This window comes from Sphaerodactylus townsendi, linkage group LG05 (assembly GCF_021028975.2).
Source record: "Sphaerodactylus townsendi isolate TG3544 linkage group LG05, MPM_Stown_v2.3, whole genome shotgun sequence".
Classification (NCBI taxonomy): Eukaryota; Metazoa; Chordata; class Lepidosauria; order Squamata; family Sphaerodactylidae; genus Sphaerodactylus; species Sphaerodactylus townsendi.
In genome coordinates this window covers 33,256,927-33,273,281 of record NC_059429.1, presented here as the reverse complement: position 1 = coordinate 33,273,281, position 16,355 = coordinate 33,256,927, and the positions used below count along the sequence as shown (strand labels likewise).

Sequence of the window (16,355 nt, the reverse complement as noted above, 5' to 3'; positions counted from 1 at the left end):
CAATGCTCCTAAATCCCCACCGGATGAGGTCTGCCCTTTAGAATGTGAACAGAGAGATGATTTTTAACAAGATTTAGTAAGTTGGTCTGATCTACCAGATTATCCTTTACAGAACCTGGAGGTTTTCTGTCCCACTAACTCAATTGAAGATGATCTCATCAACTCCTTTTCGGATCTTCCTCTTACAGAACAAACTCAGATCACTGATAGGTTAGGACTTTTAAGACTCAAGCTGTTAACCACCAACAATGATGTGTCATGTGCTGGAGTAATATCTACCTGTACAACCTACTTAACCCCTCTACTACCCTCCATGTTACCTTCAGAAAATATCCAAGAAAAGGGCTTTCATACATTTTAACAGACTGAGCCAGAGATGACCAAATCTTGTAATTTGACAGAGGCAGTAATAGGAGACTAAAGTTCTTCTGTTAACGCGATACCTCCCAAAAATGGGTATGTTTTTCTGGACCCTGAAGGCAATCCTGATAGGATCTCGGGAGTGGATTGACAACTAAAGATCTTATCGGGGAACACGGGGTGTGTGTGTGTGTGTGTGTGTGTGTGTGTGTGTGTGTGTGTGTGTGTGTGTGTGTGTGTGTGTGTGTGTAAGAATAAGTTGTATGATTCAAACTTTTTGACCTTCTTACAGTGACACAATATTATTTGCCGCCAGCAAACCTGGATGAAAGACTTTGATTCTCCAAAACTGCAGAGTTACCTGGCCTTTTTAGTCCCAGCAACTAAGATTCAAAGAAAAGGGGGAGACAGTGGAGGCTTGGTGATGTTTGTAAATGTTGATTTGAAAACTGAGGTACTAGTTTTAGAAAAAAAATTGTTTTAATCAATTTGAGATCATATTATTCAAGGGTTTCCATTTTGGTAACCTAGTGTGCACAAACTTATACATACCACCCAAAAGATTTAAAACACAGGAAAAGGCAAATATCTAGAACAGGGGTAGGGAACCTGCGGCTCTCCAGATGTTCAGGAACTACAATTCCCATAAGCCCCTACCAGCATGGCCAACAGGCCATGCTGACAGAGGCTGATGGGAATTGTAGTTCCTGAACATCTGGAGAGCTGCAGGTTCCCTACCCCTGATCTAGAATCTCTCAGCATACACTATGCCAGTGGTGGCGAACCTTTGGCACTCCAGATGTTATGGACTACAATTCCCATCAGCCCCTGCCCGCAATTGGCCATGCTGGCAATTGGCCATGCTGGCAGGGGCTGATGGGAATTGTAGTCCATAACATCTGGAGTGCCAAAGGTTCGCCACCACGGCACTATGCAACCTCAGTTTATATTATGTGGTGATTTCAATGCCCAAATTTGGGTGGGGGTTATAGGTGCAGGAGTAAGTATAAAAGCCAAGATTGCAGAACATGCCACTTTTTTAGAGGACATAGTTAACAAATATGGTATGAGATTGCTTGAATTGCTCTCAAAGGCAAATATATATGTCTTATATGGTATCCAGTTTGATCTAACAAATGGTTCTTTTACTTATCTTTCAACCGGCTGTGCAAGCACAATTGACTATATTACGATATCAGCAGCATTATTGAATTCAGTGCATAACTTTGAGGTCAGTAATTGCCCTTGGAGTGACCATTGTCCATTGAGACTATTGATCGATGCTAAGGATAATATTTCAGTGAAACCTGTTCTTGACCTTGAAGAAGACAATGAGCTGAGATTTAGATGACTGAAATGGTTTGAACAACATAGTAACAAACTACTACAAGTTTTTATGTCTCTTAAGTTGAAGTCTCACTGCTCAGCTTTACGATAACCCAGTTACGATCCTATTAAACATTATGAAGCTATAACCAGGCACCTTAAACCTATGCTTTCCAACAACAGAACAATGAGAGCAACTCCATTTAAAAGAAATAGTTGGTATGACTCCGTGTACAAAACAATGGGGGGAAAAATTAACTTCTTACATGAGACAGGTGAGATTAGCAATGATAGGGCCTTAATGCCTCAGCTTTTGCATTAACAATCACAATATAAAAGTCTCCTAAGACAAAAGAAAATTAATCATGCAAAAAGTCTATGGAATGAACTGGAAACAGCAGCCTCTACAAAGAATGAATCCCACTTCTGGGAACTCGTTTCTAGTAGACCATGTAGATCAAGTAGCTCTCATTATCAATTGGAAGCTCAAATTTCAGGGAAAGTATGGTTTGACCATTTCAATAAGGTTTTTCATTTCTCTTCATTTCCGTTGGCCCCAGCCCAAACACAAGAAGCTTTTGTAACATTTTAGATTTCTCGCTTTGGCCTCCAGTATCAGAGAGTGAGATTGGAGAACTAATAAAGGCTTTCACCACAGGGAAAACTCCCAGAGAAGACTTGATTATTTAAACCTTTTCTAAAATGGTGGACCTTGTGTTAGCAAGGCTTTTTTTCTCAAATAAATTATTTGGGTTAGGTTCCCTATGGAGTGAAACTGAGTTTCGTTGTCCCCATTTAGTCGTCATCGTAGTAGTAGTAGAAGGAGGAGCAGGAGGAGTTTGGATTTATATCCCCCCTTTCTCTCCTGTAGGAGACTTAAATGGGCTTACAACCTCCTTGCCCTTCCCCCCCTCACAACGAACACCCTGTGAGGTGGGTGGGGCAGAGAGAGCTCCAAAAAGCTGTGACTGGCCCAATGTCACCCAGCTGGCATATGTGGGAGTGCACAGGCTAATCTGAATTCCCCAGATAAGCCTCCACAGCTCAAGCGGCAGAGCAGGGAATCAAACCCGGTTCCTCCAGATTAGAATGTACCTGCTCTTAACCACTACACCACTGCTGCATGGACACCCACAATTATGAATTAATACAGCAAGTATTTACTGCACAAGCTAGTAGACTGGGTGAATGAGAACCAGGTCATACATCCCCAACAGACTGGATTTAGAAAAGGGCAAAATACAGCAGATCATTGTCTAACTCTCCACCAATTGGCCCATTCAGGTATAAATGGTCCCACATAAGCACTTTATGTAGCATTTGTAGATTTGGTCACAGCATTTGACTCCATAGAGAAGGACCACATAGCTGGAACAAACATTGATAAGAGACTACTATTCTTATTACAGGAGCTGCACGCAGAAACTTATGTTCAGATTATGGTAAGTACATCAGGGTCCTTAACCAACAAAATCACTATGAATAAGGGAGTAAAACAGAGATGTGTATGCCCCCCCGCACCCATTCTTTAATTTGTACATTAACAATATTATAGAAAGGCTTTCTGGTCAGCAATTTTTTTCGCGTTCTCTTGGCCAACAAAAATGTCCATTATTATATGCGGATGATATGGCCATAATTTCCCTTACCAAAACATGATTAAGAAGGATGCTGCAACCCCTAGGAACATACTGTAAAGAGGAGGCTCTTAATATTACCTATGAGAAAACAAAAGTGTTTCTCTTTGGGAAAAGACCAAAAAAATTCACCTGGAAGATTCATGGAAATCCAATTGAGCACTGTAGTTCCTTCAAGTACCTGGGGGGTCATGTTTAGCAAGACCCTAAATTGGAAGCTGCAACTAGCTACCGTTAAGGCCTCTGCATAGAGGATAGTGGGGACTATACTTAAGATTTTTTTTACTCCAAGCGTGGCCACGTCATTGACACAGCCTTGAAACTGTATAAAAGCAAGGATGTTCCCCAACTTTTGTACACTCCTGGAGTGTGGGGCTGGAATGATTGTATTGCATTGTGCATTTAATGTTTATACTGACTTCCCCCAAAAGGCACAGGACGGTGCACAACAAGAGTAACAATAACAGTAATCATAACAGAAACATCAGTTAGTCAATCAACAACATCTATAAGCATAACATTATGAATACAGCCCTGGCCCCTACTTGGTGGAACAGGCTCCCGGGTGAGATCAGGGCCCTGCATGACTTACAGAGTTTCCGCAGGGCCTGCAAAACGGACCTATTCCGCCAGGCTTTTGGCCAGCTGGGGTAACATCGACTTTTCGCCATATAAAAAACATCTGGCCTCCTGTGGGTACAAGTAAGAGGGAGGGGTGGGAGTTGGAGCCGCATGTAAGTTATATAGTTCTTATTATTTAGATATTGATTGTGTTACTGATTTTAATTGTTTTTATTGCTAATGTTGGACACCGCCCTGTGCCCTTCAGGGGAGGGTGGTATATAAAACTGATAAAATAAATAAAAATAACAAATAGCAAGACATCAAAAAACAAAGAATATAATCAACACTAACAATAATCATAACATTACACATTATAAAAGTATCATAAGCATACTATCACAAAATAGAAAAATATCACTAAACATCACATTAGCATATGGTGTAACAATGTAAACAAGGTAATAATTTTAACAATTCACATAGCAAAAAATATCAATAAACAACACATACGAACATAATACCATCGTCATCATAATGCCAGTCTAACCAAATTAGAAAACATACAAAATGTCTTTTTGAGATTCATCTTAGCCCTTCCTAAGGGGATCTCTGTGGCATTAATGAGAGTGGAAACTATATGTGGAATCCAGGGCCATATTTCTTGACAGATTACTGAGAGGTTTAAACTGGCAATCTGACCTTGAAAAGATTATATTTTTACTATCGGACACTGATTCTTATGTTACTTATAGAATGTCTTTGCTTGCTTGTGCAGCAAAAACAGTAAGTCCCATGAGATCTCAAAGACAGCAAGTTTATAGAATTTATTAGTGTGGTTGTTTTAATTGATTTTTAATTTGTCTCTTTTTAACATTTTGTGAAATGCTCATTTTATTGTTTTAATTTTAATGTTTTATTGTTCCTACTGCACTTATTTTGGGTATACATAAGTAACATTTGACTTGACACTGCCACCAATGCCATAAGTCTGCTTTGGGTTGCTTTTCTCAGTTTCCCACCAGCTGAAAGCTCTTGACTGACTTACCTCAGCGTTGATCTTTCTTGGACCAGCTATAATTTGGTTCCCATCTACTTCAGTCATAACCTTTCCATGCTGGCAATCAACTCTTATAAGTCTGTTTCAGTTGGCTCAAACCTTGAATCCTTTCTGTGTGTCTGTCGTCACCAATTCCATGGGAAAATAGGTGATGGAGAACAAATCATCCAAACTGTTAAACTTTAACCTCCTTTTTTAATGGAAGCCCACATCCCACCCTTCCCCAAGCATTTCTCTGTCTTACAGTTAAGATTCAGAATGCTAGATTTAGGACTCTAGATTTGCAGAATGAAATTTCAAATTTAGATTGCATTTGTCACAGGGGGTGTCATTGCCCCAAAGAATTTCCCCAACTCATAAACTTAACTCCTTGCCATTACATAGGGCAGTGATTGTCAGATTTCTTGAAAAAGCAGCACACAGGAATCTCAAATCTGGTAACACTGAAGATATATTATTTTTTCAGGTTTAAAAATATAGCAGCATTAAACCAGGGATTACATTTCATGGCCATTTCGAGAGCTAAGACTCCCTTTTGGGTTCTGACCCACAACTGACCAACACATGCTTAATTTTTCACAAACAGCTAATGAGGTTGCATACCTACATTTGAATTCTAACATAAAAATAAAAATAAATAGAACTATAAGGTGCATGCAGGTACAAGAAACCAAAAGTTATGTGTAATTTGACAGGATATATTAAGCCTTTGAGAATTTAATATTCAGGATTTTTTTTTTTCAAAGAGTGCCCTTACAAGAACTGTAGCAAACTTTGAAATTCCTGGCACATCAGCCTTTGAAACATGGCATAGTACACTTTCTGCTGTTTGTCTTATTAAGCTTCCTTTGGCTGCTATTCAATATTAAGCCAAGCCTAGTCTGCCTGTGAGCCAAAGAAAAAACACACAACCACTCTGTGGTTACAAATGCATGGGTGAAAGATAATGAGAGGAAATCATGAGATCCCTCTAGAGCAAATCAATTTGTAGAGCAAGAAAGCTGGGATGGAGAGGTATATGCCAAGATGACGTGACAGTATCTATTTAAAACACAAGGCAAGATAGTACTTTTTCATCTTCTTGTAATTGATATCAACCATGGTTTTGTGAATGATATCAACCACAGTCTAATGTAGGGTGATGACCCATCTTTAGAACGTATATCATCACAAACCCTTCTGAGCAAATGTTGGGCCCTCAACTCTGGGCTCAAAGAAGACTGGATTATAGTTTTATGATCGTACAAGCTGGAAGACAGATCAATCACATGCTACCTTTTTATCAGAGAAGAAGAATATGATACTTCATTTTATTCAGATATCCCCTGAAGAATGCAACTTCAGTTTTCAGGATGCTTTAATAACTGCGCAGAAACAGCAGCACACATTTGCCGATACTGAAGCTGAGAAATATGCACATTGCTTAATTAACAGAAAATGGTGCCTTATTCACAGAAAATGGTGATCATGCACATTGAACATGGGCTGCCACTTCAAGCACTCGGTGTGTCAAAACTGAACATCTGAAAAAGGCTTATATGCTTGCAGAATAAATTACTATGCATAAAAATGGTATTCCCCAGAATGTCACTTTCATTTGTTCTCAGCAATTTTCAATCGATTCTTGATCGAAGATCTGCTCTCCTCTCAACCGCATTGGTCTTGAGTTTGTCATTATATTTTGCTCTAACTGATGGGACAGATATCTATCGATGCAGCTTGATCTGTGGAAAACTTTGGAAAGAATTCCAAAGGATAAAATCCACTATACTATATTCAGAAGGATATGGAAATATATATAAGTTCAAAAACTGATTCAGATTGTTCTATTCCCATGGCTACTGGTGTCCACCTTTCAGATTGTTTTCCCTCAGCTCCTGTAGCTCCACAAAACTTAAGATTCATTTTATGTTAGTTTTTACACTGATGTTTTTCTCATGTGCATGCTGGAACAAAAAGACAACATGTGCAAGTCTGCAAATATACAAAGGCCCGTTAAGAATGGAACTCTTCACTGCACAGTGGGCTTATAGTGGGGTCTCCTAGCAATTCTCTGTTTACAAGTGACAAGGCACACACTCCTGGGCACACAATTTTCGGTTGAAAACTCTGTCAGACCTGCTTTTCCTGGTTTTCTTAACTCTGCCCATCAACTCAACCTTAAAAGCACAGATCTCATCACATCTGGTAGTCTCAAGTTTGCTGGCTTTGTAATTATTTGTAATTATTGTTATATCAATACTGCTGTTATTGCAGTTACATCGATACTGTAGTCCTTTCCAAAACGAAAACTCCCCAAATGAAACAGGCAAAGCAATTCCCTGGACCACACACTGCTGAAGAAGGGGATTATGTCCTAGAGCTCGTATTGTCTCCCCCTCCCCTCCACACACATACTTCCTGTTGCTGCTGGTGCTGCAGGAGGAGAGAGAGGTTTTTGATTTCAGAGCACTCTGTTATTATATCAAAACTTTGATATATTGATATGGAAATTTAGAGGTCCAAATTTAGAGGTGTGGGGTGTGAGATCAAGTGTCCTTATCACTGCGGAGGTTATAGACATTTATTCAGGCTGAAACAATGAGCCTGGGTGCTTGAGCTTTTCTCTGAAGGGTAAAGCTAGATAGGCTGGCTGTGGGCAGATTGATGATGTCCAGGGCCAAGCTGTGCTCACTAGCATATCTGCCCCACTCTGGCAGTGAGACAAATTAAAGTCGTGCTAGAAGTGGCATCACTTGCCATGGAGAGAATGGAAAGTAAAAAGTGGGGCTCAAGAAAATTCATCCGTACAAGAAATCTTGCTGTGACTGACATTCACCCCCACTGCACAGCAAACATCTTGTGCATAATCAGCCATATTCTTACACTTGTGCATACTTGCAGGAAAATTATCTTTGTGATTCTTGTATGTCATTTATGTCCAATCCCAGAGTTTAGTTTGTCAAGTCTCAGTTTGTTTCAAGATTTTTTTCCTTTACCCACCTGTGTTAGAAAGTACTGAGAACCAGGGCCTACACTATCAATTGGTTGATGGCTTGATGGCTGCTGCTGGCTGAGGCAACATTACAGGAAAGAAAACTATCCATTTTTTATTATTATATTTTTACCACTATGAAAGGAGAACCAATTATATTTCTTCTCTCAGGTAGCAAAATGTCCTGGGCTATCTCTACCAAGTGAAGATGAAATAAACACAGAAGTCACACATCCTTTAATAACTCTCAATAGCCACATCGCCTATGGTAGCTTCTGAATTCTGATGGAAGTGAAAGTTTCAGTGAGGTTAATATATCTGCAAACAAATGTATTTATATGCTTGTATTCATATGCTCTCTGCTGTGCTGCATAGAATATTTAGTAAAAACAAGGCTCTATGCATGGAAATGCCTATCCAAATTGGTACTGTAGTAATAATCAGTAATAATCTACATCTTTGGCAGAAGATGTATCCCATGGTCTATTGAAACAAGAATAGAGGAAGATGATAGAAGACCCACAAACTCATTCTTACACTCCATGGCATGTATATGCTGCATATTGAGGTTATATGTGAAGTGGGACTTATATAAAATATTTTCTGCTGGATCAGAAAATAAAAGGGATTTCACATGTAAAGTGGTATATTGGTTATCTAGGAAATCCCATTTAAAGAAAAGGGGACATTACTACCCACCTCAACAAAAGATCCTCCAACCAGCTTTTGCATAGTCTCTTTTATCATGATGCCAACTTTATTTGGTTCCTAAGCAACAGCCCTTTAGTTCAAATGCACTCAAATGTTCCCTTTTGGGAGTTAAGCAAAACTGCCAAAACAGCAACACGGTTGATCTGCATGGTGTCTCTGGAAACTTTACATTTTTTTTAAAAAAAATGTGGTTGTACTGAGTTTAACCCTGTCTCTAATGAACCAAACTACACAACATAACTCATTTGCACAAAGAATCCACAGGAATGGCGACAGTTAACTGTTCTTCCCCATGCTATGGCCCCAGTCAGAAATGTCCCCCTTGGATTGCTTTAAATCCCAGAGCGGCAGATGACAGATATACATTTGTCCCATTTTCTCTTAAATCAAGGGAACTCCATGGCATAAAATTTGCCCTGCATGTGGAAGCTCCAGGATTCAACCCTAGAATCTCCAGATAAAAAGGATCAGCAGCAGATGATTTGAAAGACCTCAACCTGAGACCCTGGATAACCACATCGAGTCAGAGAATACAAAACTGATTTCAACATACCGTTCCCAAATCTCCATGAATTCCCCTGAGAGTTGCCAACCTGATACACTGTAAATAAATTTATAGTACAATTCTAAGAAGAATTACACCTTCTAAGATGATTAACTTCAGCAGACTTAGAAAAGTTAGATTGGTTTAAGATTACACTTTTAATTAATCTCACTGAACATTCTTTTGCATTGCTTTGACATTCTTTCAGACATTTTGAACGAATAGACTTTTGCATCTATTTAGTGGCAACATCTAGATGTGCAGCCCCCCTCTCCTAAAATGTTGCCAGCCTTAGCAGATTGCAGGGTGGAAGCAGATGGCGCAGGAATGTATTGTTTCTACCAAAACCAACAGCCTCTTGGCATATCTTCCTCTCTCCCCTCGCAATATAAAGTACACAGTTTGTGAGGAAAACTCACAGCATTGCGTCACTTTTTTGTATTAATGGGCATTATCAGAGGTGAGAGAAGGAACTGGGTTTTTCTTCTTCTACCAACCATTAACCTCCTATAATATCCAGTTTCATTGCAGCTTCCTTTGAAAGGGGGGGGCACTTAAAGCAGGGCTTTGGCTGATGATTATAGTGGTTGGGAAGGTACATACCGGTAAGGGAGCAGACAGTTCTTCAGTTATGCTGATCACAAGTCGTGATGGGCTTTAAAGGTTAACATCAGTACAATGAGTTCTCTCCAGAAACAAACTGAGACTCAGTCTACATGGCCAAGGGTGGAGAGATATGTTCCCCTGCAACTCATCTAGTCAAGGGAGCTGCTTCAGCACTTTGCACAAATGGAAGTTTTCTAGCACTTCTCATGGGTAGCCTCACGTGGAACACATTGCAATAATGTCATCTAGATATAACCAAGGCAAGCACCACAATGGCCACATCTTTTCTGCCCAGGAAAGGTTGCCACTGGTTAACCAGTTGAAGCTGTAAAAAGGTGTTCAGGGCCACAGCTGTTACATCCAGCCATAACTCTAGGTCCAAGCCCCCCCCCCCAGCCCCCTTTACTTCCTTGAAACAAAGGAAGCACGATTTTCCATCCACATTTTGGAACATTTGTCTTTTTTTATTTCCCTTAGCATCTTCACAAATTGTTCGAGCAAAAAAAAACAAAAACAAGGAGCTATACTGGGTAGGTACGAGATGCATTAGTGTAACTAGAAACCTATATGTGAGAGCATGCATCATACAGATAAAATGTGACAAGTTAGGCAAAGCTTTCATCAGAATTTCAAAGGAAGCCGAGATGAAACTAGATGTTACAGGAGATGAATGGCTGGTGGAAAACATCTATTTCTTCTCTCACCTCCAGAAATATCCATTAATACAGAAGATGTAATGCAGCCACCGCAGTGAGAATTTTCCTCTTCCTAGCAAAGAGGGGGACATTTGAGCAGCTTGCTGCAATGTGGCATCCTGTCACAAACTCTGGGGTTTTTCCCGCAGTTGTTTTGTGTCAGAGTTCCAAATGGATCTGCTTCAAGCCAGAGTTTTCTGTTCTGAAGACAGTAAACGTGACAGTCAGAAAACTGACCTTAATACCTTTAAATTGGGATTTTGTCAGAGGTCACATGATTTATAACCCTGCTTGAAAAGCTAGTAGCAGATGGGACTTTAGCGCAAAGTCATAAGCCAACTTCTGAAAGGTGACACTTTTGATGTAATTTCAAGCAGCTAAAAATTAGTCTGATCAATGGAATATTCTTAACCTTATAGAGGATCGTGCCACTTATCAGCTACTAATATTTAGCTATTACTATTCGAACGTCAAGTATCCAAAGAATTCTGAAAAGGATGAGACTTATCAAGAAAACTCATACCATTTTATCTATTTCAGTTAAGGCTGTGAACTGCTCCGATTCAACTTTAGCCATGCCTAGCAGAAACTAAATTTGAGAAATTTACCAAGCCCTGGGAGGGTTTCAGTTTGTGGACTTGCCTTCGGTTTGATTTTAGGTCGCTTCAACTGACAAATAATTGAACAGAATTCCCACAATGCATGTGAAAAATAGGATCTAATCCTAACTGTTCATGCTCGTGTAACTGCTTGCCTAGCATCCTTGTACTGCTGCTACTATCTGGTTATGGATAAGGGCACCGAGCATCTCACAGCAGTACAATACTGAATAGCTGTGAATTCAGCAAATTCTGGGGCTGAGGTGCGAACATCATAGGAGTATGAATGCTCGTCTTTGATGGCGGGCCCACAGTGACCGATGAAATTACATGTATTGCAAGGAACAACTGAATTTCCAATTACTTGAATTGTTTATGCAACTCTTTCTGTCATAGCCTCAAAGTGGTTTCCAGATATAGATAATTCCATAAACATTAAAACCAGCAACAACAATATATTCAAATAGCACAAGAGCATGTCAAATAATTCAGCCATAAACATCTCCAAAAAGTTAGCTGGAGATTACACCTCCTACATGTTTGTGGGCAGCTTATTCCAAGGAAGTGGGCCTGCAGCTGGAAAAGCTCAAGTACCAGCTGAAACCATTCTAACATCCTTCGACACTGAGACTGGAAACAGCCGTGGTTATGACAAGTATAGGCCTCTTGAGGGTTCCTACCAGGAGAGTTGCAGATATACAGGTTTCAGGTTAAGTGCTTTGATGCTTAAAATCAGCACTTGGAGTACATGGGCACTTTAGTACACACCCAAGTAGCTGTATTACCCAAGTAGTTGTATGATTTACTCTACCATGGTCCTAGTTAATACAGTCACAAAACTAAGAGCAGGCAAATGGTGATAGTGTTATCAGTCTACTGAGGTGGAAGGTGAAACAACATTAACACCCCCTGCTGCACAAATAGTCAACCCAATTTCTCAACACAGCATTCTAAGAGATGCAGATTGATTCTGCGAATGGTACACGTCTGAGGCCACCAACCCATCTTCAAAACAACATTTGTGTCATTCAATCTGGATTTATCACGTAAATTCACTGGATTATTAAAATACTGCCAGCAATCACAGCCAGGTCACTATCAAATTTGAATATGTGCATCAACTCTTCTGACAATGAAACTGTCATATCCAGAAACTGAATATGTTCCTGAATTTAGAAAGAAAACCCCTGGAATGAAAGAATATTGCCATACCATTTTAAAATTAAATCCCAACATGTTTAATCTAATGACCCAGAATAGTTTTCTAGTTAATAGCATTTGATTTCAATGAGTTACTTCCAAGCGTGTATGTTTCAGATTGCAGGATGAGATGATGAACTGTCTGGTTTTTTTGCCTGCACAGATTTCTAAAAACCTTTAATTATTTAGAGCAAGTTGTCCCTCCTACATTTCAAAATATGCTTCATTCCCCAAACAATACTTAAAATCAAAATATCATGTTGGGCAGAGGATTTTAGTTTTCAAGAAGATTTTTAAAACACTGGGACCTACTTCTGAATCATCCTCTTTAATTCAAAACATTTCCATTGTTTTATTAGAAAGCAACTGAAACATATATCGTAGGGTTTATGTTAATTCTAGCAGACATTTCCCTGAATAGCCATGCAAAATAACTCTCCTCAATCCAAAAACAACTATTGTGATAAAGAAAACCTGAATGTCATATTGGAACTTACATCAACCCATAGTGACAATGGAAGAAAAGCAGTACCCAAATGCAACCACTGTCTTTTATATTTGCAAATACTGGGATTTTTCAAAATAACCATTCACATTGCTGCACTCAAAAGGCAGGGCTCTCAGAGTCTATCACACCCTCTCCCTCCCTCTCAGGGACTTTCCATAACACTAAACCAGGGGTGTACTGCCCATGGGGACATGGGGTAACCCATGTCCCCTGGTGCATGCCGTTGCATCATGTGGGGGGGGGGGCGCCGGGCACTGGCCAGTTCCCTGTGCCCAGCCTCTCACACAATACAGCCATCTGACCAGTGCCCGGCAGCTCCCCCTGTGCCGGGACGCCGCTCACCAGCTAAGCTGTTTGCTGTGGCCACAGGCCAGCTCTTCCCCCAGCCCTGGGGAAGGCAGGAGCCAGTTTGCAGGGAGATGGGGGGCAGGGCTCGGGGCAGGCCATCTCAGAAGCAGGCCTGCTGCTGCGATACCGGTCCAAACCGTGCCCCCCTCCAGCCCCCCTGCTGGTGCCCATATTTGGGTGGAGATCTGGGCAAGGGGGGAGCTGGGGGGGTGCAGGAAGCCAATCATGCCCCCAGACGCCGTTTAGGCCTGGTACTCCACTGCAGCAGGCTAGTGGCTTTTATTTCAGTTTCATAAGCAGTGTCTGTCACATAACTAAACTAATGGGGAGGTAAGCTTTGAAATGTCAGCAGTCATCTACCAAACACTTCAAATTAAGAAAATGCGATTTCAGAACATACAAAATTATGGAACTGTTATACTCTTTTTTATCCTTGGAACACCAAGTTTCATTTAGAAGAACTTTAAAGAAATCCCTTGCTTGTAGTCAGATTGTGTACATTGCATAAGAAAGACACAGACTGATACAGATTCTTTCTACTATTTTATTAATCAGTGTGAGCTGGTCTTTTTAGCATGGTATTGGGGTTATTGTTTTTGCTAGTAAAATGTCCATCATTGTGAGTGGAGAGGCCTTGCATCATAAGGATCCCCACTGGGAAGTACAGCACATCTCATCATGGGAGATCCTCAAGGGCCAGGATCCATAGTGATATAATTAGAGGACAATTTCTGTTTCTACCACAGTGATGTTCCTAAGTGCTTTTATTTTTTCCATTAAATAAGAATAGCACTCTTTTACAAAGGAGAAAGTGAAAGGATGCCTTTGGAAATCCTATAGTATATCATTTATCCAGAGTAATCCTTGCTTTCGAGAATCAGTCCTGTGCATATTTGCGTAGCTCCAGCCTGGGTTCTGTCAGTCTGGATGTGATGGAATGTTGGGATAGTGAGGTGCAGAATTTGCTATCTGCAACTGTTGGAAGCTACAGGGGGAGACTGTAAAAAGCGGGGGAGGGGGAGAGACTGTGTTCTCTCTCATGGTCCTCACAGCTACATATTTATGTAGTTCTACAGTGCTACTTCCTCCACACTGCTTCTGTTTTCATCTAGCAATTTAAACATACAATTTATATTAAGTCTCCTTTCCTTTTTTCATATTTTCCAGGTGAATTGGACAAAATAGATCTCCAGGAAAGTGAGCTCAAGGCACCTGGGTCTGGCATCTTCTGCATCAGCTCAAGAGGAGCACATGAGGAAGGTTATCCAGTCTCCAAGGTACAGTGCAGAGATTAGTCTGTTCCGCTGTAATGCTAGTAAATCATTGAAATAAATCATTCCTGTAAACCGTATCAAAATGCCAAAGAGATGGAGAAAAAATGCATAGTTCTCTTCCTTCAGCTCCCTAAAGGTTTGTTGTTTTACACACAAAGCTAGGACTAGTCGACATTCAAGCCTTTATACCTATTTATGCTGAATGTTTATATTTAGCACAATAGCAGGATTTCTAATATTTGATTTCAAGATTTGTTTTCAAATTTCTAGTCCTCACAATAGTGAAGACCCAATGCTTTCATCTTGGGGGTAGGAAAAACTGCTATGACTTACAGCACAGCATCTCTCCTGTTGTCTTGATTTATGTTCCTACTAAATAACAAATAACTAGTGTTATCCCCCATCATGACTTCTGACAGGCACTAGAGGGGCTGCATGTTTGAGGAAAATTTTATTTTTTATCTGAGAAGGAAACCAAAATCAGTTCCTAGCAGACAGTCCAGGAATGGAAAGGAAAGCAGATAGTGTGACTGGCAGAGTCAGAGATGCCTGCTAGGAACAAAAATTGATGCCTGTGTGCTGCACATGAAAGTGACTTGCTGCACAGAGAAAGCCTGCTGTCAGGAAGGAGAACTTGTATACAGACAGGAAAGGGCCAGGACCAATCACAATGGGGAGGGATGGAATAAGGTAGCAATCTGAGCCCCAGAGGGCTTTTGCTTTCCATAGATTGGCTGAACGATAAGGCTTCCAATTCAGCTCACAGAAGATTTGCAGCTAGAAATCAATCTGTGACTAATGAACATAACAGATCTTGGCCCCAACATTTGACACTTTTTAAGGGACATTAGATTGCAGGATTCACATTGACCAAGACGTACAAAAGAAGTAAGCATGCACAGATTTGGAATCTGAAAGATTGATTAAGACTTTATGAACATCTGCAACGTTCTGCAGTGCCTACATATGTGTGTGTGTGTGTGTGCATGCGTGCGTGCGTATAAGATTGAGCTGTGCGCATCTCAGTTCAGCAGCTGCCTTCCACCACTACCCCTGACTCTAATTTAGAAGCCACAATATGGACCCCTCCTCAGAACCCTTAAGAAAGGGACTGGGCTAGGATGCAGCAGCTGCAGGCTCTCCAGTGATGGGGAATATACTTTTCCATTTATGTAATACTTGCCTAATGCAAATGCTCAGAATCTCATTAAAATTAGCAATGTGGGTTTTTTAAAAAAAATCAAAACAATAATTAACAACATTGCCTCTACAATATAGCTGAACAAAACAGCAAGATAACTGTTAATCCAGCGAACCACAACCCTCCTGCAAAAAGAAGGCCTTTCCTAGCAAAATTTGGTCTGATATACTTCACTAGGAAGGAGATTCCAAGGGGAGAATGTATTGAGTTGTGTAAGAACAACACAAACATGTGTTTCTGTTAGGTATGCCAGCTTCCAGGTAGGACCTGGGGACGCCCCAGAATTCCACTTTGCTGGTTGAAAATAAGTTTGCCTGTTTCTGAAAGTTCATGATTCAGATATGTTGTAGAATGGCCGTAACACATACTACTGGAAAATTGAAGCAAGACACAAATATCTTCATTTGGACCTTTGTTGATGCCTTGAGAGAATAGATGCTTTGGGGAAAGATATTCCCTCAGATATCCCGGATCCGGGCTATTTAGTGCTTTAAAGGTCAAAGACAGCTTTTTCAATTAGGCCCAAAGCAACCATATAGCCAGTGGCAGCCATCTAAAATGGAAAGAAAATGATTACAAGGCCAGCAATTATCAAAACCCTTGCTATCGCAAACTAGACCAGCTATCAGCTACTATACTCAGAATACTTTCCTTAGAAAGTTCCTAAGGAACACTTTCCTTAGAGTAAGCTCGTCTGAATTAAAAACAGACTTACATTCATGTACACCCCGTCAAAATAGCTTCTGTAGTT

At 40.4% G+C, this 16,355-nt stretch overlaps 1 long non-coding RNA gene across 1 annotated transcript in view; it reads left to right on the top strand.

Annotated features, from left to right (window-relative positions):
- The window catches only part of LOC125432511, a 120,411-nt gene that overhangs the window by 41,028 nt on the left and 63,028 nt on the right, over positions 1-16,355 (top strand). The window contains exon 2 of the long non-coding RNA XR_007244486.1: positions 14,297-14,406. This is a non-coding gene — a long non-coding RNA (uncharacterized LOC125432511). The remainder of the gene's footprint in view (positions 1-14,296; positions 14,407-16,355) is intronic.